The following is a 22,485-nucleotide window of genomic DNA, read 5'->3' as shown; positions in this document are numbered from 1 at the left end:
ATCTTTACAATTTCTAAAATAATATTTATTTTTAATATCCTGGACAACATTGAGTTTAAGGAGTAGAAATAAAGTCTCTGTGATATATATAGTAAAAAGAGTTGAATTTCAGGCAAAGGTAGCTGGAACAGATGAATGAAAATAGCACAGTGGAATTAAATGCTGAGAGCTGCAGGAATATGATGCTTCAGACTTTTCTTTGTGTAGACATATCTTGTGAAGTCTATAAAGCCCTTATTCTGAGGTATACAGCCTTCTTTTCAAGCCCATGCTCAAGCCCTTTTAGCCCCAGGAAGACATGCTGTCAGACCTAGTCTTCTTGGCATACTTGGCACAAATGTGAACACACCACATGCACACACACATGCACACACACATAAACGTACACCTGCAAACACACACAAAATGAAGAAACAGAAAGGCCTAAGATGAGAACAAAAAGTAATTGAAATGACTGATGGACCAGTGGACAAAGAATGTAAACAGATTTAGCTTAGTTTGTCTCAGTAAAATAATTAATTAATTAATTAAATAGGAGCACTTTCAAGGACCTATAAAGGAAAACAATAACAAAAAAAAATATTTTCAGTTTACAAAGGTGTCATTTTTAGAAAACTATCTCATTTTGTGGTGGAAGCAAGGAAGGATCCTGCAGTCATGCTTCATCTGCTGCTTATTCTGCTCCCTGCCAAGCCTGACCATGGATAGTCTGATGGATGGAGGGACTGTTCCATCCATTTGAACAACCTCTATTTTTCTGATGCACCTTCTGAAAATCGTTTTTACTGCTCACTGGGCAAGCTCTAATCCACCTTGAAAACGGCTTGTATCTTCAAATTGGCTCCTGTCATTTCAGTTTTCTTCTGAAACAAAAACTCAGCCTCTTGATGTTCACATTAGAGGAAGAGCAGTTATTTTGCCGCCACATTCAGCCTCCTTTGTAGAAGTATTAAAATACAGCCATTGAGCAGATGGTTTCTTGAAATTCTGGTAAAAATCCAGAAATCTATTTTTCATACATAATGCTAATAAAGAGGCTATATATTGAAAATTTCTCTGGTTCCAAGGCTCTAATTCTCCCCCATACAGACAAATTGCCTTGTGTATGTGAAATTCCTTACTTGGGAATAGCATTTACTTCACAGCTGAATAAATCTAGCAGTACTTCATAAATGTTAATATATTGTGAACCATAGAACATCCTGGCACAGAGGGTTCAACGTTGCTATTAAGTACTGGACAGCTGACTGTCGGCAAAATATACTCTTATGGTGGTAAACCTTTCCAGGCTGAAGAGTTTTAATGGTGGCATAATTATAAATGGAATGCCTCAATGCATGGGCAATAGCAAATGATCAAAGACCTGGTCTCATAACAAACCATACATATTGCAAACCACACAAAACTTTGAAAGTACTGAATATGTTACATATTATCACCGTGGGGTGTACTTGTTAGCCTGATAAAGAGCTTGCATGCTCCTGCAACTCAGTGAGAGGAACATGGCTGTGAATTCTGCAAATTTGGCAGCTGTTTCTAAGCTGCTAGAAGGGACTGTGGCTAACATCTCCCACTGCATTTTCCACAGGGCAGTGACATCAGGAAGAGCTGAGCTGAAACCACCTAGCACTGCGTCATGGGAGGTTATGGTTTCAAGAACCCATTCACTTGATAGACCCGCAGTCTTGGTGACACCTTGCAGTAATTAATTGTAAGTATGGCTGCTCTTCAGCAACTTTGATAAAAATAATTTGTTACTAGAAACATCCCTTTCAACCTTAGAGAGAAATTAAGATTTGTTGTCTCACTTTGTCCTCTTCAAGCAATCCTACAGTTATGTTGTATGCCCCAAAACAGACCCTTGAGGGATGCCACACCACTCATCACTGGTCTCCACCTGGACATTGAGCCATTGACTGCAACTTTTTGTAGATGAACATCCAGACAATTCATTAACCACCACATGGTCCACCCATCAAATCCATGTCTCTCCAATTTGGAGACAAGTATGTCATGCCAGACAGAGTCAAAGGCTTTGCAGTAATCCAGGTAGATGACATCAGTTGTTCTTCCCTTATCCACCAATGCTGTAACCCAGTTTTAGAAGGCCACTAAAATTCTTAGGTATGATTTGTGTGATCTTAGACATGATAAGTGAAGCTATGTTGGCTGTCACCAATTGCCTCTATGTCCGCCATGTACCTTAGTACATTTTCTGAAAGGTTCTGTTCCATGATCTTGCCAGGCACAGAGGTGACACTGACTGGCCTGTAGTTTCCAGAGCTTTTTTTTTTTTTTTTTTTTTTTTAATGGGGGTTATGTTTCCCCTTTTCCAGTCAGTGTGAACTTCACTGGACATCCTGGACAGCCACCACTTTCTGGCTTAGCAACTTATGCCTATGTGGCCATGCCTTATAAAGATTGAGCTTCATCTTGGGGATAAGATACCACACATTTCTTCCTAAACCTTACATTTTATTATACAGTAAGCCTGCTAGGATGTCATGTGGTAGCCTGAGGTTAACAACCCATTTCTCCACTCTTTTTGCCTTGTTGCCTTCAGGGGGCAGTGGCGACCTGGTTCAGGAACGGCACGGCGACCAGCCCCAGGCCGCTTGGTCCATCAGCTCACAGACACCAATGTGGTGGATGGCAAATGGCGTTTATTGTCGAGTCACATGGTGTTATTTAGCCTAGGCCCACAACGTCGCTTCCGCTTGCTTACGTCACAGACCACGCGCTACTGCCCATCAAGGGATGGGCTCTATCTTTCCATACAGCGCAACATCTTCCGGCCACCAGACCCTAACTACCCACATTGCCTCTATAAGAGATCGAAGACAAGTCTTTCTGGTTGTTTTTTGGAAAGTAGAAGTGGACAAGCATATACAAAAGAGCAATTCCTAGGATAAACATGTTGCACATGGATTAATAGGGTGTGAAATCACATTATGTGCAGAAACTATCACCCACTGGTGGGCCTGAGTAATTTCAGCCTGTGGAGCTCATGTAAGGAGAAAAAATATTATGCATAAGCACCTTAGCACATGGTTTTAGAGAAAATGGAAAACAGTAGTTTTTTCACTTGAACAAAATTTAGTTAGCATTTGAACAGTCACTTTTTTTATTCCTGCAGTAGTCACAGACTGGAAGGACTTAAGTCTGAAATTCTGAGCGCATATTCCAATACAGTATGAAGCATGAGATTCATGTTGAAAGAGAACGGAATTGTTTTCCCCCAGTAGACAGAGGACAGCTTAACACACTTTTTGAGTCAGAGGCTTCAAATTTTGTCCACATAACAGAGTGTTCATCTCATATCACAAGGGAAATAAATTGAAAGAAGTTTATTTTAAAGTTCTTTCTATTTATTATTTATACCAAAATATTTTTTGTAACTTTTTATAACTGTGATTCATTGTTGTACGCTCTACAGTGACCAAGTGACTGGATAGAGAGCTCAGGAGCAAGTCTTCTGTAGCAACAGATGCACATCTTCAAATCCAACCCTCAAAGTATGGAGTTCCTTAAAGCGATCTTTAGGAATCTGTATAAAGAACTTCAGCCTGAAATCACAGAATCATTAGGGTTAAAAACACCTCCAAGATCATCTGGTCCAACCATCACCCTACCACTAATGTCACCCACTAAACCATGTCCCGTGTCCCTAAGCACCAAGTCCAACCTTTGCTTAAACACCCCCAGGGATGGCAACTCCACCACCACCCTGTGCAACCTATTCCAATACCTGGCTACTCTTTCTGAGAATAAATGTCTCCTAATTTCTAACTTAAATCTCCCCCGATGCAACTTGAGGACATTCCATCTAGTCCTATCACTAGTTATCTGTGAGAAGAGGCAGACCCCCAGCTCCCCACACCTTCCTTTCAGGTAGCTGTAGAGAGCAATAACATCTCCCCTGAGCCTCCTCTTCTCCAGACTAAACAACCCCAGTGCCCTCAGCCACTCCTCACAGGACTTGTGTTCCAGGCCTTTCACCAGCTTCATAGCCCTTTTCTCATCCTGAAAAAGTTTGAGATTTCATAAGTACCCAAGAAACTCGCAATAGCACTGGAGTGAAAATCAAAAAGCTGCTGACTCCATTGTTCCTGGCATTCATCCGTGTCTGTGTGGTGTTTTCAGACAGAGGCTTCAAACTATGGTGGCTCAGTGTGGGGAGCCAGCTGGCACTGGGTCATGCTTGCAGGCAGCCATGCAGGGGAAAATTCCAGCCTTGTCCCCTTCTGTCAGAGCTGATGTTCTTCTTCCCACAAAGTTCACTGGTATCTGCAAATCAAAGTTTTGCAAGGAAGTCTTTTACTTGAAATTCAGCTATACTCCCACTCCTTACTCTTTGTAATCAGTATTGAGCAGCATAATCGCAGGGCTGCTTGGAGCACTAATCTGGGGACTGAGTGGAAGGGTCAGCAAGACGGTTCAGATGCAGCCCAGAACTCCATGGGACTTGGTGGATACATGAAAAAGAGGGAGTGCAGTAGTTTGTGTGCATCCTTGGACCCTTCAAAGCAAAAATAAAGCCCAGCTGCCTATTCTGGCTTATATCCATGGCAGACAGCACTTCAAAATTGTTTTGCAAGTTGTGTTTTTTCTTTTTTCTTTCTTCATTTTTCCCACACTGAAAGAAGAATATAAAAAATAAATAAATAAAACTGAACAACTTATTTCATTAAAAGGAACAACTAACAAACAGGCAAATAAAATATATGTTTCTATGTGTGCAAGTCAGTGTGAATGTGTGCACAGGAGAAACAAAATGGGTATTTGGCTCCCAGGGGTTCAAGCTAACAGGTGGAGTAGCTAATTTCCCATAGCTGGGCAGCAGGTAGAATCATCATTGTTTCATCTGCTTTCAAATCAAGTCCATAGAGAAAGAAAAACTATTTTTGTTTGCTTGTTTGTTTAACTTTTTGCCTTGTAAGAACTGCTGTATGGAAAATGATTTATGTAAACAAAGGATCCAGATTTTTCTAGGTTTCTGAAGTTTCAGGTTGGGGATGTTTCCTGAAAATATAATATCCATATTCCCTGGTTTATCACAATTTAAAGAAGTAGTGGAGTTTGGACATCACTGCTGTGTTACATTTGTGACACAAAAATGAACATTCTCAGCGGGAATTCTTTCTTGTGAAACCTCAGTTATTGCTGGGGTTTTGATACATTTGGAGTTTTCAATACCAAAAGAATTCCATAATTATTTCATTTATTTATTTATTTGTACTGCCTCCTGTGACTGAAGAACATGAACCAGACTCAAAACAGAGTTTGAGTTCTATATCTTTCTCAATATATCTTCATGCATACTTCCTGACAGGCAGAAGAAAGTTACTACTGTGTCCCAGTCTCAGCAGTAACAAATAAAATGGGACCATAACATTAAGTTGTGTTAACCTATTTAAGATATTTTCTCATCCCTTTAGGCAATTTAAATATTAGCTTACTTTTTCAAATTTCAGTTAGGTTATACCATATATATTATGGTATATATATTATTATATATGGTGTATATATATATTTGATATAGTATATATATATATATATTATAAGCAAGCAAACAAACAGTTCTTCTTACGAAATTCTTGTTGCAAAATTCTACCCTGTGTTCCTTGATCATCATAATCTTTTCTTTTCCCGCTTATTTTAACATACTTGTGCTTTTAAAATAATACGACAATAACATTCCTAGAAAAGTTTTCATGCTTCATGAACTTCTGGCTTTCTATAGTATAGATTCTTGTATTTTATTTTTTTTCATGAACTAGGATACAAAAGAGTACAGTGCACAAAATCAGAAAATACGGTCTTGAATCAAAGCTGTTAAAACCTAAGCTCATGTAGTTCATACAGTTATATTTATAGGTTAGCAACTACCATGTTTTTAAAGTTTGCAAAAGGTTCAAGTAAGAGAAGATAAAGGTTAACTTTGGAACTTGGAGAAACTCTTCTGAGAGCAGACTTTTTGAAATGCAGATGACCCAGTTCTAATTCTATCTAAAAATAAGTATTTCTTGTGCACATGAGCCTTCTAAATGCATTTAAGTCTCAGAGCAGTGCATAAAATAATAATAATGACAATAAAAATAATAATAAAGACAGATGTCATCTGAAAAATTAAGATAATATTTGATTTATGGTTACATGTCTAGATTTAGCAAATACATTTTTCACAACTTTGGTTGGAGATTCTGACTCCTGCTTTAGGCAGGACCTACTTTAATATTACTCTTCTGGCTGTTGGAAGGATGCAAGATCCTGAGCTCAGTATGTTTATGAACTCAGAGAAGGTGTAGGTATTTCTGCAGACCCACTTGTTTTTCTGTTGAGATTTCCTTTTCTGCAGGATTCTGAATCCTTTTCTTTACCATACTTATATGAAAATAAACCTTATAATTTGTTGATGTAATCAGGGACACTCATATTTCTTTGTAGAAGTAATACTACATTTGAGAGATTTATCTCTTTCAATCAAGTGTTCTGACCAGAACGAAGAAAGCTGCAATTTGAATAATTTGTATCAATCACATCCAAGGATATCTAAAAATTGTTGCAGAAAATTCCTTAATATCTTAAAGATCAGATATTATTAGCCAAATGCACCATAACATTCTGACTTGTATAATACACTTCAAAGAAATGGAGAACTAGTGGTATGTGACTGGTGTTATCTGACCAGGACGTCTGACCTGACACAGGTGGACTCTGTTCAGCGTTAAATGGGCTCATCTAATTTACTGAACCCACTCAGGCTTAAGCTATTTTTTTTTCTTTCTTTCAGCTGACCTAATGAAGTCTTTTCAGTTTCAACCAAAACCATTTTTGCATGTTTTGTGGACAGAAAACAATTTCATTAACTGAAAATAAACAAAACTGAATATTTTCCAAAAAGTTCTAGTCCTTACATCATTTGTGCATGCATGCACTGGATAACTTGTTCAAGATGGATTTTTTATTTTTTATTCTTAATCAACAGCCACATACATGTAATTTTATTTATTTATTTATTTACTTATTTTTAGCACTTGCCATCTGTTCTTAATTAACAAAACAAACAGTGATGGATAGATAGATGCTGTGTCTTGTAATAGTCACAAGCTGTCAGCTTGCAGGTGTGGTGAAAACTTAGAAAGAAGAAAACAGATTCCCTGTCTGGGAGAAAATTCTTTATAACCTAGTTACTTAGTTTACGTGATTTAAGACCTCCACTGGATTTCTAGGTTTCTTTTAATTTATGAAGTTGAAAAACAGGATTCTTACTTCTCCCCTTATGCAAGTAAACAAACTGCTTCAAATGCAAAAGTAAAATAAAGCCCCTCAAATACGATTAACACTGTTAAAAAAGAATGATGATTAAAGACAGAGAGCTCAGGAAAAGTGTATGGATGAAACACAGAGCAATGACAATGGAACAAATGAAGGTAATTTACTGAAAAAGTAGCCAGAACAACAAAACACCATAAATTTGAGCATTGTCTCAAAGATATAAAAAGCTATTAACTGCAACATACCTGTGAGCAGAGAAGAATATACGGAGACTGAAAATTTGTGCTGCTGCAGTTTAAAAAGAAAAAAGCAAACAAACAAACAAAAACACCTAACTGGCTAACCAGAACAAAAATTCAAATGTATATATATAAATATATATGTGTATATATAGAGAGAACTTCCTTGTTAGGCAGAATAAATAGAATTTCCATACCACTATAAATATAGTACATACCGTATTATATTATTATACAAAAACTTACATTGACTGTGCACCTTCAAGGGAGGCAGTAGAGAACAAATATCAGTGCTTTTCTGTAACAGACTGACTGCAGGTTCTGAACTGGACTCTTGACACTTATCACCCATTATTCTCCACAGATTAGTGCAAATCTTCAATTTGTTTCTATACTGTTTATAAAATAATTAATGAGAAGTTAACAAATTCCAGCATTTTCAGGAAAGAGAACAGGAATATGGAAATTATCCTCTGTAGAAATCCATTAGGTAAGCTTTCCTTTATAGATCAACAAAATAAATTATAAATTTATTTTTATAAACTTTCGTTTTAAATTTCAAGGCTTTGAAATATGTTTTTGCTTTGTATGCGTACAAAAACTAAGCCTTTCAGACACTGTTACACAACAAAGGACTTAATTTGCAACAAAGCATTTTACATCTTTTATCCTTCCAGAAAAGGAAGTCAGACCTAAACAACTACACCTGGTAAAACATTTTTAAACCAATACATTCTTGAATGTATTTAGGATTGAATAGTGTAACTTTATTTAATACCAAAAAAAAAAAAAAATCTTTTCCTACAGATTTTCTAACCAACTCATCCTTCTCAGGAACATCCCATTAACACTTTATCTAAAATAAAGAGGCACAGCCTTATCTCTGTGCAGTAGGTTTGGGGGGGATTTTTGTTCATTGGAACCAGACGTGATATTTTACTGTAAAACATTTCTGCTTTGCTGAACACTTTGTTTTTGCTGACATGTCAGCAAAAGAAAAAGAGCTATTTTGAGAGGGGCAAGATAACAAATCTTATTCTGTAAATTATATAAAAGTATACCTTTAAGTAATTTGACTAGCCCCATGATCTTCATCTGTAAGAAATAAATTCTGGTCTGTTACATTGATTTAAAGCTTACATAAATCCAGCCTAAATAAATTAAAGAAAACATATAAGTGTAACCAAGAAGTTCTGTTATAAATGTATTTTGTGTGGACAATTAAAAAATGTCTATTCAACCTTTTAAAATATTTTAATTTAAAATATAATTCCTTAATCCATAGTTATTCAGTAAGCCATTTTAGTTGGTTTTCGGTGTTAAAATGTCAAAAGTGTTTCCAAAAATTTTTGGATAATGTTATCCTCTGAAAATTATCCAGATGATGAGTTTTTCAAACTTTCCATGAATATACCTCTGCAGAGCTTCAATATACATGTTTAACTTCAGAGAATAGGTGAAAAATCTGGCCTGAAAATACATCTGTTTTCCAGCTAGTACCACCCTTCTACAATTTTCTATTTCCTTATGCCATTAGACCACCATGATTATGACAAAATGCTTCCTGTTGTATGTTAGACTTGTGAAAAGCAGGTCAGCAGGATGAGATATGACAGTAAATTTCAGCACTTAGTTTGTAAAAAAACAGTGTTCCAGAGAGTAATGTTAAAAATAAATAAATAAAAATAAAAACATCTGAAGATATGCAATAGATGTAGATGGTGAAATACAATGCTCCTGAATTACGTGGGCAAGTCTTGAGATGTCTGGGGAACAGTGGCAAGAATTCAAGACACCTATCACTTCTCTTCACTTCTGGTTAACTACATATTTTTGCAGGCCTCATCATAGTTTGGATACGTTTTCTGCAGGCAAGCCAACCCCTCTGTGGCAGCTGTGCCCTCCATTTTGGCTGAGGAGCTTGGTGCAAAATCAAGTTATACATACAAAGGGGTAACATCAGACCTAGGGCTGGAGCTTGATGAGTCTTGGACAATCATGACACACTGATGATACATGTTATTCATGCTGGCCCTCACCTAGCATGATGTTTGAGTATTCTCTACTTTTTTATCTCAATAATTCTTGCAGGATAAAAGCTTGTGAAGGTTTAGGACTAAATCAACTGGTGAAATGAGAAGGAAAGTAGTTTTACCCAGACACAATTTTGCTCATTTGGCTGTCTTTATACCTCTCTCAAAAGCATCAGGAAATGATGCTACCAGGATTCCTGCATCCTGGAGAAATTAGCTTAAACACTGCAACAATTCCCATTATAAATCCCCCAGACATTTCCTTACCCTTCAATATCCAGCTGTCCTGGCTTCAGCTGAGGTAAGAGTAAATTTTCTTCATAGTGGCTGGTATGGTGCCATGTTTGGGATTTAAGAGAAAAATAATGCTGATTACACACTAATGTTTTAGTTGTTGTTGAGCAGTGCTTAGAGTAAGACAAAAACTTTTCAGTTTTATGCTGTCCTATCAGTGAGGAGGCTGGGGGTACACAAGAAGCTGGCAGAGGATAGAACCAGGACAGCCGACCCAGACTGGCCAAAGGGATATTCCATACCATATGGCATCATGCTGAACAATAAAACTGGGAGGTTCATCTGGGTGCTGTGTTTGCTCAGGGATGGGATGATCTATGGGTGATTATGGGATGATCCATGGGTGATGAACAATGGCATTGTGCATCACTTGCTTTGTATATTCTTTTATTATTATTATTATTATTATTATTATTATTATTATTATTATTATTATTATTATTATTATTATTATCTCTTCTTTTCCTGTCCTATTAAACTATCTTTATCTCAACTCATTAGTTTTACCTTTTTTTGATTCTCTCACCCCCCTGTGGGGAAGTGAGTGAGAGGCTGTGTGGTTTTGAGCTGCTTGCTGGGTTAAACCACAATACCAACACTACAAAATCTGAAGATGAACATCCACTGACTAATCCAGTTACTGTATTTCACATACTTCTCCATTATATAACAGTAACAGTAAGAGCAGCAAAAAAATATATTATATACTTGATCTAACTAAGAATCCCTTGAAGTAATGAAACCAAATCATGGTAAAATGACGTAGTAGACAGGTAGGTTAAAATAAGCTGTTCTTCAGTAAGCTCAAGTTCATTCAAAAACTATTATATTCAGTACAGTTCACAGAAGTCTCTTCTGTCAACATCTGTCTCAACATATTTCAACAATAGCATATTCCCTAAAATTGTCAATTACAAGGGAGAACAATGCAGTTTCATTTAAATCCTGAGACACTTTAATACAATTCATATGATGCCTGTGAAGCATCATTGCAACTCGCCAGTTCAGAGTAAATCCCTCTCTTTGAACACCTTGTTGTGATGAGAGCTGCCTGCCAAGAAAGCTCTCAACAGATGGATTGAAGCTCTGAAGAATGTCTTTTTTGAGTCAGGTCTTAGAGCTGTCTTTGACACCACTTTCACAGTAAGACTTGTAAATCCTCCTGTAATTTTGGGGAGGGATAAGAGATGTGTCTGCAAATGCACCTGATCAAAATATAAGCCATACCAGAGGTATTTCCTAATCTCCCCTCCTCATTTCTCAAAAGATAATGAAAGTGTATTTCACTAATGCCTACTTTCTGCCTTAAAGGGTCAGCTATACAGCCTTCAAACATACAACATAGCAATGAAGTATCTGCATAAACAAGAGGTTATATCAGGTGTTGCCCAGACACATATGAAAGCAAATTAACAATGAGGCTCTTGTAATGACTGATTTTGTCTGTCTATCATATAACAGCAACTCTTAGCCCCTTTATGCATTTTAGGTTCACAGTTTGTTTGTTTGAGGGAGGGGGGATTACATTTTTGTTTTGCCTCTTTTTTTTTTTTTAATTGGGTACTTTAGCTGTAAGATAGTGACAGATAGTGACTTTGTAGAGTAATGGTACAAATTTTATCATTAGAAATTATATTGAAACCTTTGAGCACTTTAACCAAATCTCTGTACAGAAGATAAGATTGCAGGAGTACAGCAATAACTGCTCATGTAACAGAAGTTTTCTCCTGAACTCTTAAGTGACCCAAGTCTGGTTCTGGACAAGCCTTAAAAGGTTTATCTAAGCAATGAGATCCCTCTTGGGCCTGCAAAATTGAGCTGGCAATCTTGAGAATCGCCTATCTCACAATATTTCTAGTACTCCCTGTTCCAAGACTGATAAACCACAACAAGGACCTTCTTTGTAATGTAAGCTATTTATTTCTTTATCCGATTCTAATGGCACATGGAAGAACAACGCACATAGAACTGAAAAAACTTTTGGAAGGTTGTGATATTTCAAGACAATATTTTTAAACTGGTATTTTTCACTAGCAGAGCTCATGGCAGGACGCGAGAAAACGTTTGTAGTTAAATATGTAATTTTGTTAAAACTGAAATATTTTGTTAAAATGCTTCACTTTAGACAGTATTTGACAGAAGATTTCTTAAATCAAGTGTACGCATTTTTTTCTAGCCAGAATTAGAGAGAAAATAAAAAGCTTATTTCATGAAACAGTGCTTATTATGATTAAATTCCCCCCCCCCCCCGCCCCCATTTTTTTTTTTACACAAACCACTGGTAGACAGACAAAATTAAGATTATAAACATCTGGGAGGAAAGCAAGATCCTGTCTTCAAATCCGCTCCACTTAATAATAAGCTTAATTCACATTTTGCATGGTGACAAGAAAAAAATCCAGCAATCTGCTAATGGAGTGGATCTGAACTATAAAATTCATTGTGCAAGCCAATTAAAAACCTTAGTTTTCCACTATTAAAGGATTTCAAATAACTTAGTGAATCCCAACTAACATGTCTCATTGCAAACATTCCTAATAATTTAACAGAAGTGGACGTAAAAGAGGAAATGATTCAGTTTGCTGGTTTAGCTCTTTTTTATTTTTTATTTATTTTTTAATGTTTTTCTCACTTCAGATTAATCAAATAAAACAATAAAGAAACTGCAACACTGGAATTTAGATTGTTCCCTCATGTACAGTTAAAATGTTAAGACTTCCTTTTACTGCCATTATTCTGAAAATGGATTAATCGTGAAATGCCTGCATCTGTCTGAGGAAGATTTCATCCCATAGGTGAACAGAGATAATCTTTGATTCCACAGACTGGGCATATGTTATGCAAATTTTCCTTAATTCAGTTCTGCTTTTAATGTAACAAAATATGGATCTCAGGACACATTTACAGTTTATAAGGGAAAATCCTGAATATGACATTGTATTTGATCATCTTGAGGTTACTTTTGTGCAACCTGTTGAGAAATAAGAATTGCCTAGCAGACATTTTTTGTGTTTATGTTTTTGTTGTTGTTGTTTTTGTGTTGTTTTTGTTTTTTCTTGTAAAATTGATATATTTTAATGCATAGAACTACTAAAACTATACTGTACTTTTGGCCAAAATGTTGTAAGGACTTAAGTCAAGAAATATTTTGGCACCCAACAAGTTATTGCATTGATTCAATGTGACTATGCAAAAATGCATAAACTTAGTCATGTGTTTAAACCTTTCCAGACTGGTGTCTGAGAGAGCTTTAACACAAAAGAATGAATCTTCCTGTGCAAAAACATATAAACATCTATTTAATGTAAATATCATATGTCTGGCACAAATGCAATAAAATATTGCCAAAAGATTCTATTTTCTCCTCTTCCAGAATGTAAAGCCCATATGGATAAGAAAGCTTTCTGACAGCCTCAAATATGAACTCAATTCACTTGGGTTCTGTCATCTACCAAAAACTGTATTCCATGATCTCTTGTACAGGTTATTCACAAGTGAAATGCCAAAAGTGTCCCAGAGGTTCATACAGGCAAAGAGCTTGTGTATGTAAGCCTCATCTGAATGCTGGCAATCCAGAAATATGCTTAAAACTCTGATGAGAGAAAGATGGCTTTTTCTTATGAGTATTCTAATACTTGCTCAGTTTTCATATAACCTCAGAACATTCATTCTTACCTATAGTAAGTTATCCTTATCTATATGTATACAAGCGGAAAGAGTGAAAGGAGACACAGGTAAGTGTTTTGGAAGATAGTGCTATTCGTGCCTGAAAAATAGAGGCAATTATAATTTTAAGTTAATGTTCAAATCTACAAGCTTATTTATTCACTCCCAACTCAGATGAAAAATAATGGTATTTCTCCTATAGGTGTTCAAAAATAGTACAGAGAATAATGACAATTATATTTACTAAAAGATAATCACTAAAAAAGAAATAATCTGGAACTATAGTATTTCTCCAAACAGTATATTTGTCTTGATGAATCTAGATTATAATTGAAATTCTTAGTTAAGATTGATTATTCTTGCTCTTAGGACTATAAACTATGTGCCTTCATTAATTTTTATTTATTTTTTAATAGATGTAAGTCATTTAGAATTAAATGGCATTTTCTTTCTATCAGAAACTATGCATTAGAGGTCATATATTTTTTGCCTCTAACAGACTTTCCTACCATTTTCAAATATCATATGTTTTGAATGGCTGTGTTTATGAGTCAGTTAAAAATCTAGAACAAATACCAATTCAAAATTTTTCCTCAGAATAAAATGTTTTGGGGTTTTAAACACTATTTGAAAGACAACTCTCCGTATATTTCTTGGTCAGGGGAAGGTGATGCAGTCAAAACCTAAGTATTGTTATGTTGCCAACTAAATAACTTGCATAATATTTGCACTGTAATGTAAAACTTATTAAATCAAAAACTTGAATCATGTCAGAAAATGCTGTTCTACAAATAATATTCTAATTTGTCTTTTGTAATTTCAAATATTTGCTTCCTTAACGCTTCTTGTCTGTCCATCTTGTTTTCCATTCTGCACACCAGTCTGGCTTACTGAAAAATGATTGTGTGAAACACAGTGCAACAAACATAAACCAACAATGTTTTACTAAATTAATTTCCCTTGGCTCAGGCTTTCATAGAATCATAAAGTCATAGAATGATTTGGTTTGTAAGGGACCTGAAAGATCATATAATTCCAAGCCCCCTGCCATGGGCAGGGATGGATACCTTCCACTAGACCAGGTTGCTCAAAGCCCCATCCAGCCTGGCCTTCATCACTTACAGGTGTCGGGCATCCACAGCTTCTCTGGGCAACCTTTTCCAATGCTTCACCACACTCTGATTAAAGAATTTATTTCAAATACCTTATCTAAACCTACACTCTTTTGGTTTAAAATCATTACTCCTTGTCCTATCACTATATTCCCTGACAAACAGTCCCTCCCCACCTTTCCTTTAGACACTGAAAGGACACTATAAGATCTCCCCAGAGCCTTCTCTTCTACAGTTTTGGGCCGAACTCCCTCAGCCTATCTTTGTAGAAGAGGTGCTCCAGACCCTTGATCATCTTCATGGCCCTCCTCTGGAGTCGTTCTAATACCTCCATGCCTTCTTGTGCTGGAGGCCCCTGAGTTGAACGCAGGGCTCCAGGTGGGGTCTCACAAGACCAGAGTAGAGGGGGAGAATCACCTCCCTCAACCTGCTGGCCAGGCTACTTTTGATGCAGCCCAGGATATGGTTGGCTTTCTGGGCTTCAAGTGCACATTGCCCGCTCATATTGAGCTTCTCATCAACCAAGACTCCCTGGACTTCTCCTCAGGGCTGCTCTCATTCCACTCTCTGCCCAGCCTGTATTTGTGCTTGGGATTGCCCCAGCCCAGATGCAGGACCTTGCACTTGGTCTCATGACGATGAGTTCACGAAGTTTACATAGGCTCACCTTTCAAACCTGTCCAGGTCCCTCTGGATGGCATCCCCTCCTTCCAGTGTGTTAACCACACCACACAGGATAGTGTCATCAGCAAACTTGTTGAGGGTGCACTCAATCTGTCCATGTCACCAAAAAATATGTTAAACAATGCCATTCCCAGTACTGACCCCCAAGAGACACCACTCATTATTGATCTCAACCTGGACCTTGAGCAGTCGACTGCAACACTTTGAGTGTGACAATCCATCAAACTCCTTACCCTCCAAGTGGTCCATCCATCAAATCCATGTCTTTCCAATTTAGAGACAATAATATCACTGGGGACAGTGTCAGATGCTTTGCACAAGTCCAGGGAAATGATGTTAGTTGCTCTTCCCCTATCCACCAATACTGCAACCCTGTTGTAGAACGTTACCAGCCTTCTAATCTTCTAACCAAATTTACTAGTACTATGATGGTAATTGTTTATTTTTATCTCAAAGCTTAAGGAAAACAAATGCATGCAAGAAAAGCAGAAAGTCTTCCACATATTTTCACTAAATCAATGTTTGTTGTATAGATATGTCTGATTCAAAGCACTAAAAAATCAGAATTTTTAAGTTTGTTTTTGCTAGTGTATTTCTTCCATAGAGCATAGTATTAATTAATAAAGACAGAAATGCAATACTGTTTGAAACTTTTGCCTCATATTTTTCTCTAATCAGGTAACATTACTATAAATAAAAACATTTCATTATTTTCTCTTTATTTATAGAGCATCCAGGTAACAAGGAGAGAAATTTACCTTTAGATAACACATACAACAATTAGTGGAAGGATAGTTATTCTACCTGAAGTTGCATTTGGAAATGCTTTAAAATGGATTGATCATCTAAAACATAAGCTACCTGAAAAAAATAAAAATAAAATAAAATATAGAACACAAAAAAAGGAAACAGAAAAATCAAAATGTTCTCTTCTTCATCCCATATGAAAATGTTGCCCTAATTAACATAGGCCTAAGCACACAGACTTTATGATGTCAGCTACAGCTTGATTTCAATCATGTTTTGAAAATTGAGTTTAAATGCTGTACTAGATTAGGTCTGTTGTGCTCTGTATTTTGGAGAGTTGGACCTCTGAGGAGGAAAATCAACTCCCACAGGACATTTGAAAAATTTTAACAACTGTCAATTAAGAAAGGCTGACATTTAAGATGAGGCAGATTATGTTTGCATCTTATTTAATTATTAATGATTTTTCAGAACAATTACTAATATTACAGTAAATGCCATTAACAGGTTTTTTTTGTTTGTTTGTTTTTTGTTTTTGCCAAACATCAGGAGAAAAGGTCAGTGTGTTTAAATTATTTGTTTGATTTTCCACTTCCACCTGTCCACTATATATGAGCTTTAGCATTAGTAACAGTTTTGAAATTTTAAAACATATGCATATGTTCTACAAATTCACAGGAATATTTTAAATACTTGGATGAAACACCATTTTCTGGATCAATGACTCCTGTTATCTGTAATCACAGGCAATCACAATTTGTAATCTCCTAAAATATTTATTCTAGCTCTGTCTTGAAAGCAATTATATTTCTTGCCTCCACTGTTCATATGGGAGCATTGTTACAAGACTTTCACTGTTCTGATGTTTAAGAACATTTTTCTAATTTCCATTACAAATTTATACTAATTTTTACTTGTGCCAGCATTCTTCTTTAGTTTAAATAGCACATTGGATTTATAGATATAAATTATATTTCCTCTCAACCTATCACTTCAGACATACACATTTTCTCCCTGAATGATTCTCATTCTCATTTGTACCGAAAATGCCAGTTTTGTGACATGATCTAGTAGGAGACTTCTACCTCCCCGTGTTCAGGTCAATAACTGAAACTTTTAACATTAATCCCAAGACAGTCCTTGAAGAGCTCAGCCAAAGTCCCCTCTAAGCATGATACTTTGAAGTCTGCTCTTTGACAAGTCAGAACACACTGTACTACTAATTCCCATTTTCCTTGGCTTAAATAATAACCTTAAGTTACTTATTGTTTCCCATTTTCTGCAGTTTTACATGAGAAATTACTGATTAAGATGGAAAAGATGAAAATTGCTGTAAAATATAGTCCCTTCAAACCACTTTTCCAGAAACAAATAGGAGGAATACTATATTCAGCAATGACCAGAAGCAAAAGTGCTAGAAATCTTAAAAGTAATCATCCTCCTGCAAGCCCAACTACATAGGCTCCAGAGGATAAGATAAACATCTGAACTTTGAGACACTTGTCCATAGCTTACCCAAATTCCAAGTCTTTTGGGGTCACCAATCATTATGAATTTCCTTTTTTTATGTTTGTCAGACCCTTTTAACCCCAAATTTTCAGAGGTTCAGAGAATTTAATTGCTTAACTCCCCAAAAATCCAAAGGTTGGGTGATTAAATTCCACTTAACTCTGAAAAGCAAGAGTTCACTATTACTTAATGTATAACCCTGTCTAAAAAATGTCATTAACATACACAATTCATACAACCATGGAAACTTTAGTATCCCCTTAAGGTGAAGCTGCTCCAGGCTTGATATATGCATGCAAGTGTCATTTATTTCTTTGTTTATGAGTGCATATTAAAAATACTAAATAAATAATAAAAAGTTTCATTATGTTAGCACTCATGACAATTAGAAAGTACAAGTGTTGTCAAATAGCAAAACCTGTCAAAATCTTTTTTCTTAGCATAGTGTTTTTTGTTGTTGTTGTTGTTTTTTGTTTTGTTTTGTTTTATAAGAAAACTGAATTCAAAATTGTCTACATAAATTATTTTTTATATTGTTTTACTCTCTTTAGATACTAAGAACTGTGTTTCTGCAAGTCCATGTCGTACTCATGGGTATTTTTTCCTGTTTTAAATGATTGTTTGTTCACTTTTCAAATGTAAAGACATTTGTGTTTATACATACTCAAAGAACTTGTAAAGAAGCATTCATAAAAATATTTTTGCATCTGACTACCTGAAGTCCGGAACATAAAATCCTAATAAAGTGTTTCACTTGTTTCATTTTCAGTACCCAGGCTATTTCTATAATTTTATTGACATTAAAAACAAGGAAAACTGAAATCTTCACAACAGAGACACCTGTTTGATATTTACACATTTTATGTATGTCTCAAGTTGAGAGATGAATTGGTTACTCTGCTGGCCTCTTCCATGGACTTTAAAGAAATGAGCAAGTGAAATTCAGAGCTGCTCCACCAATACTTCGAACTTGTGTTTTATGGCACTATCCTTTTTTGTATGGACACTTCTGTTTCCATTTTCTATTCCTTTTCCTTAGACTAGAAATACTAGCGCATGCAGAGACGACATAGTATAAATTGTTTTAGTAAATGGCACTGGTATCAATTTCTTATAAACATTATAAGATTTTGTTAGATATCTGTTAACAGGCTGAGTTTATTCATATATAACGAGAGTTAGAAAGAGTGGTCCAACTTGCATTTGTCAAAAGGAAGGTATAACAGTACTGAAACAAGGAGAAGAGGAAATCAGTACAGCAGATATAATCCTTCAGAGACTTGCATATTTACTGAGCTTTTCGTGCTAGGATTAGTACCTTCAAAATCTGTATGTTCAATAGATTAGATGCCTCACAGTGCATATGTTTATTCATGGATACAAGCTCTTGCAGGGTTTTTCCATAGGATTTTATGTGTTTCCAGTAATTTGTCTCACAGAGACATATACAGGCACTTCACAGAAAACAAAATCACCAACACTTCAGTAAACAGTTTTTCCTTCCTTTTTATGCAGATGAAAGTCTACCATATTTAAATTCACTGCTGTTGTTTGTGCAAGTGCAAATCTATTACAATCAGTGGAGTGCCAGGGACAAGGGGAAGTGCTGGTACAGTGGGTTTAGGATTTTTTTAGTGGTACTCCATATATATGCTCCATTTTTGCTTCTATTTACAGTGTCATTTCAGGACCTAAGCTGTATTTCTGTGTCTTGACTGAATCTCCCTTTCAAATCTAAGAACACAGACTGAGATTGTTAAAAATCTGCTGTGAGTTAAAAAAAAAAAAAAAAGACAAAAGAAAAAAGAAATCACATTTGACTCAAAAAATTTATATAATTTTTGGTACACATTAGGAACCCAGGGTACATCATGGAGTGAGTGTTTGTCAAATTAAATGAAGGTCAAAGCAGATTAATAGATTCTTAAAATAAATAATAAATAATATTTATAATATTTTAAAAGGGTTACTGGAAAAAATATATATAAATGCTTTTTCATTAAAAAATAATTACAAATTTGGTAATGTAATTTTGTTATGTGCAGAAATTCTAATACTAAACAACAATTATTGTTTTATCTAGATTTTGTAACCATTCTAGCTCTATTCCTCCAACAATTTTGGTGTGATAATGACAATGTTTTATTTTTCTTTGGTGAGAATAATGTGTCACTTTTACCTCAAAGGTCAGTTGCCTTTCCTACTTATGGTGAAAAAGTGGTGAATGTTAGTTTGACATTGAAGTACAGCATTTATCTTAACTTAATGACAAAACAGCATTGGTCTGACATTGCAATGTGGTATTTGTCCTAATATGACTATTTTTCATTTTACAGTACAGTTGTTTGCCAAATCATTATTCCTATTGGTAAATTAAAAACACAAAATAGCCTTTAGCCTTTCATTTTGTTTGAATTCCCCAAACTCCATTAAAAGGCAATATTGACATCCTTAACACATTACTACAAAACTTTGTGTCATGGCAACAAAAAGCAGTACATTTGTTTTGTGTTTGAAATTTGCCATGGTCATTTCTACAATGGTATCTAGTTAAGTTTTTGGCTCTCTCTTGTTGAATACCCTTTCTAGGCTTCAGCTGTCTTACTGGAGTTAACCACAAGCTCTGTACTGAGGTTAGCAAGGCATAAAAAATTAGATTCATTCTAAATGAATGTTTAAATTGGATAACAGGCAAAATCTCTGTCTGCATGAGACAACAGATTGATAAATGAGTGTGCTTTAGAGTTGGAAGTTCTCCAGGTTTTATACCTCCTCAAATCCCCCTGAAGACTGAGAGCACATCGCAGACTGTAGTTGTAGTTGTAGGTATCAGTAGTTATTAATTTTTGACTAAAATATTAACGTAATAACCACTCAGAAGGAAAGACACAACATCAAATAGTACTGTTATATTTAAAATCTTAATGGATTTGTTCAGAATTGAATTTGAAAGGGAGGAAAGTAAATTTTTAAGGTACTGATATCGAGGGAAATTGAAATGATATAATTAATTAATATATACATGTTAATTAATATATATTTATTACTAATTAAAAAATGGCCAAAGTACAATATATATAACTGCAAATGCAATTAAGATTTTGCTCTCCCAGTGCTTCATTCATTTCTGCTGAAGTGATGGAAATTTTAATTTTTCCACTGAAAAAAATAGGAGCAGCTTGTTCTGTGCTTGGGTCAGGGAGGGGCAATGTCTAGATCCTGACATGAACAAAACAAATTGTTGCTAGGAAGAAGCATTACTTGCACATTATACTGCAGTTATGGTTGTACTGAGATCACAATCACTTCTAAAAAGTGAACAAAGGAATCTGTAAAGATAATGGTTAGCTATACTATGGAAAACACAGGGCCAGATCCCAATGCCTTTCCTCATGTTAAGTCATACTTAACTACTCCAAAAGGAGCCCCACTGATTTTAGTAGTATTGTTTCTACTGAGGAACTGCTGGGGTTGAAACACATCAGAATCTGCTCATAATGTGTGAATGGTCTATATCACAGAGCTTCCATAATCTCTATATAAACACACTGTAAATAGTTTATGCACGCTAAGGTGAAACAACCATCATGCAATGTGCAGTTCCAACTTGCAGTACTTGCTGTCTTGGTAAAGAGTGGTGGAATTGTCCTGAAGCAAACACTGGGAGTTGAAAAAAAGGTCAAAAATAGTTATAAAATAAAGTTCTACCATATGGTGTGTTATCGTTTTCATATGCTATGAAGTATGGACAGGCAATAGAGCAAGTTCCAGAGCAAACCTGAACTTTCTAAAACTAAGCTGAGCCCAAATCATGTCAATCATTAAAAGCTGAGCCAACTATTATAAATTTCATTTTATTATCTTTTCAGGTATCTATCTCATATTCTTCATCCAGGAACTGTAACAAACTGTGAACAGAAGGTTCTTATCACATTATTGGTTCAAATAAAATTTTACAATATATCTAGTCCTACGTTCAAAAACAACTAGGTTTGCAATACCCAAGGCACTCAATACAAAAGCTTATATTCCCCTCCAAACCAAGTTTAAATTATGTATCATGACATTTATAATCTCACACAACTCCATTTCAAGTGACATTTAGATATATGAGAATCACAGAATAGCTGAGGCTGGCAGGGGCCTCTGGTAGCCTTCTGGTGCCACCCTTGCCCAAGCAGGGACACCCAGAGCAGGGTGCCCAGCACCACATCCAGGTGGTTTCTGAATGTCTCCAAGGACATTCAGAAGCCCACAGCCCCTGGGCAGTCTGTGCCAGGGCTCCATTAACCAAACAGCACAGAAGTGCTCCTGGTGTTAGAAGTGAGCCTCCTGTGTGCCAGTTAGTGTCACTTTGTGTCCAGTGCCTCTTGCCCTGGCACTGGGCACCACTGCAAAGAGCCTAGCTTCATACTTTTTGCACGTTCCCTTCAGGTATTTATAGACATTGATGAGATTCCCCCATGACCCTTCTCTTCTTTAGGTCAAAGAAGTCCCAGATCTCTCAGCCTTTCCCATAGGACAGATGTTCCTATGAAGAGTCCATTAATTACCTTTGTGGCCCTTTATTGGACTCTCTCCAGTGGCCACATGCGTCGCTTGTACTGGAGAGCCCAGCACTGGATACAGCACTCCAGATGTGGCTTCACCAATGCTGAGCACCTACTTTGGCCTGCCAGCAATAGCTTGCCTTACACACCCCAGTATACCATTAGCTTTATTTGCAGCCAGGGCACACTGCTGGCTCATGTTCAAGCTTGTGTATACCAAGAGGGCCTCAGGTCTTTTTCTGCCAGGCTGCTTTACAGCCAATTAGTCCCCAAAGATGTAGTTGCTAAAAGAGCTCAGTGGGTAAATGACAGCCATTGGAAGAAGACCTAAGACATCTAAAAAACCACAAGCTCAACTGTATAACTCTGCAAA

At 36.1% G+C, this 22,485-nt stretch overlaps 2 long non-coding RNA genes across 2 annotated transcripts in view; one reads left to right on the top strand and one right to left on the bottom strand.

The window, feature by feature from the left end:
• Positions 1 to 22,485, top strand: part of LOC140001825 (uncharacterized) — a 114,117-nt gene that overhangs the window by 42,862 nt on the left and 48,770 nt on the right. Inside the window, exon 2 of the long non-coding RNA XR_011807378.1 lies at positions 1,589 to 1,711. This is a non-coding gene — a long non-coding RNA (uncharacterized lncRNA). The remainder of the gene's footprint in view (positions 1 to 1,588; positions 1,712 to 22,485) is intronic.
• LOC110353864 (uncharacterized) lies at positions 2,556 to 8,135 on the bottom strand. The gene is made up of 3 exons (XR_002405008.4): positions 7,764 to 8,135; positions 4,052 to 4,636; positions 2,556 to 3,566 (listed from the first exon to the last, which is right to left on the bottom strand). It is a non-coding gene; the product is annotated as an uncharacterized lncRNA (long non-coding RNA).

The sequence above is a fragment of the Anas platyrhynchos genome, chromosome 2, assembly GCF_047663525.1.
Source record: "Anas platyrhynchos isolate ZD024472 breed Pekin duck chromosome 2, IASCAAS_PekinDuck_T2T, whole genome shotgun sequence".
In the NCBI taxonomy this organism is placed as follows: domain Eukaryota; kingdom Metazoa; phylum Chordata; class Aves; order Anseriformes; family Anatidae; genus Anas; species Anas platyrhynchos.
Note: the sequence above shows the minus strand (reverse complement) of the source record. Positions and strands in the feature narration are given on the sequence as shown.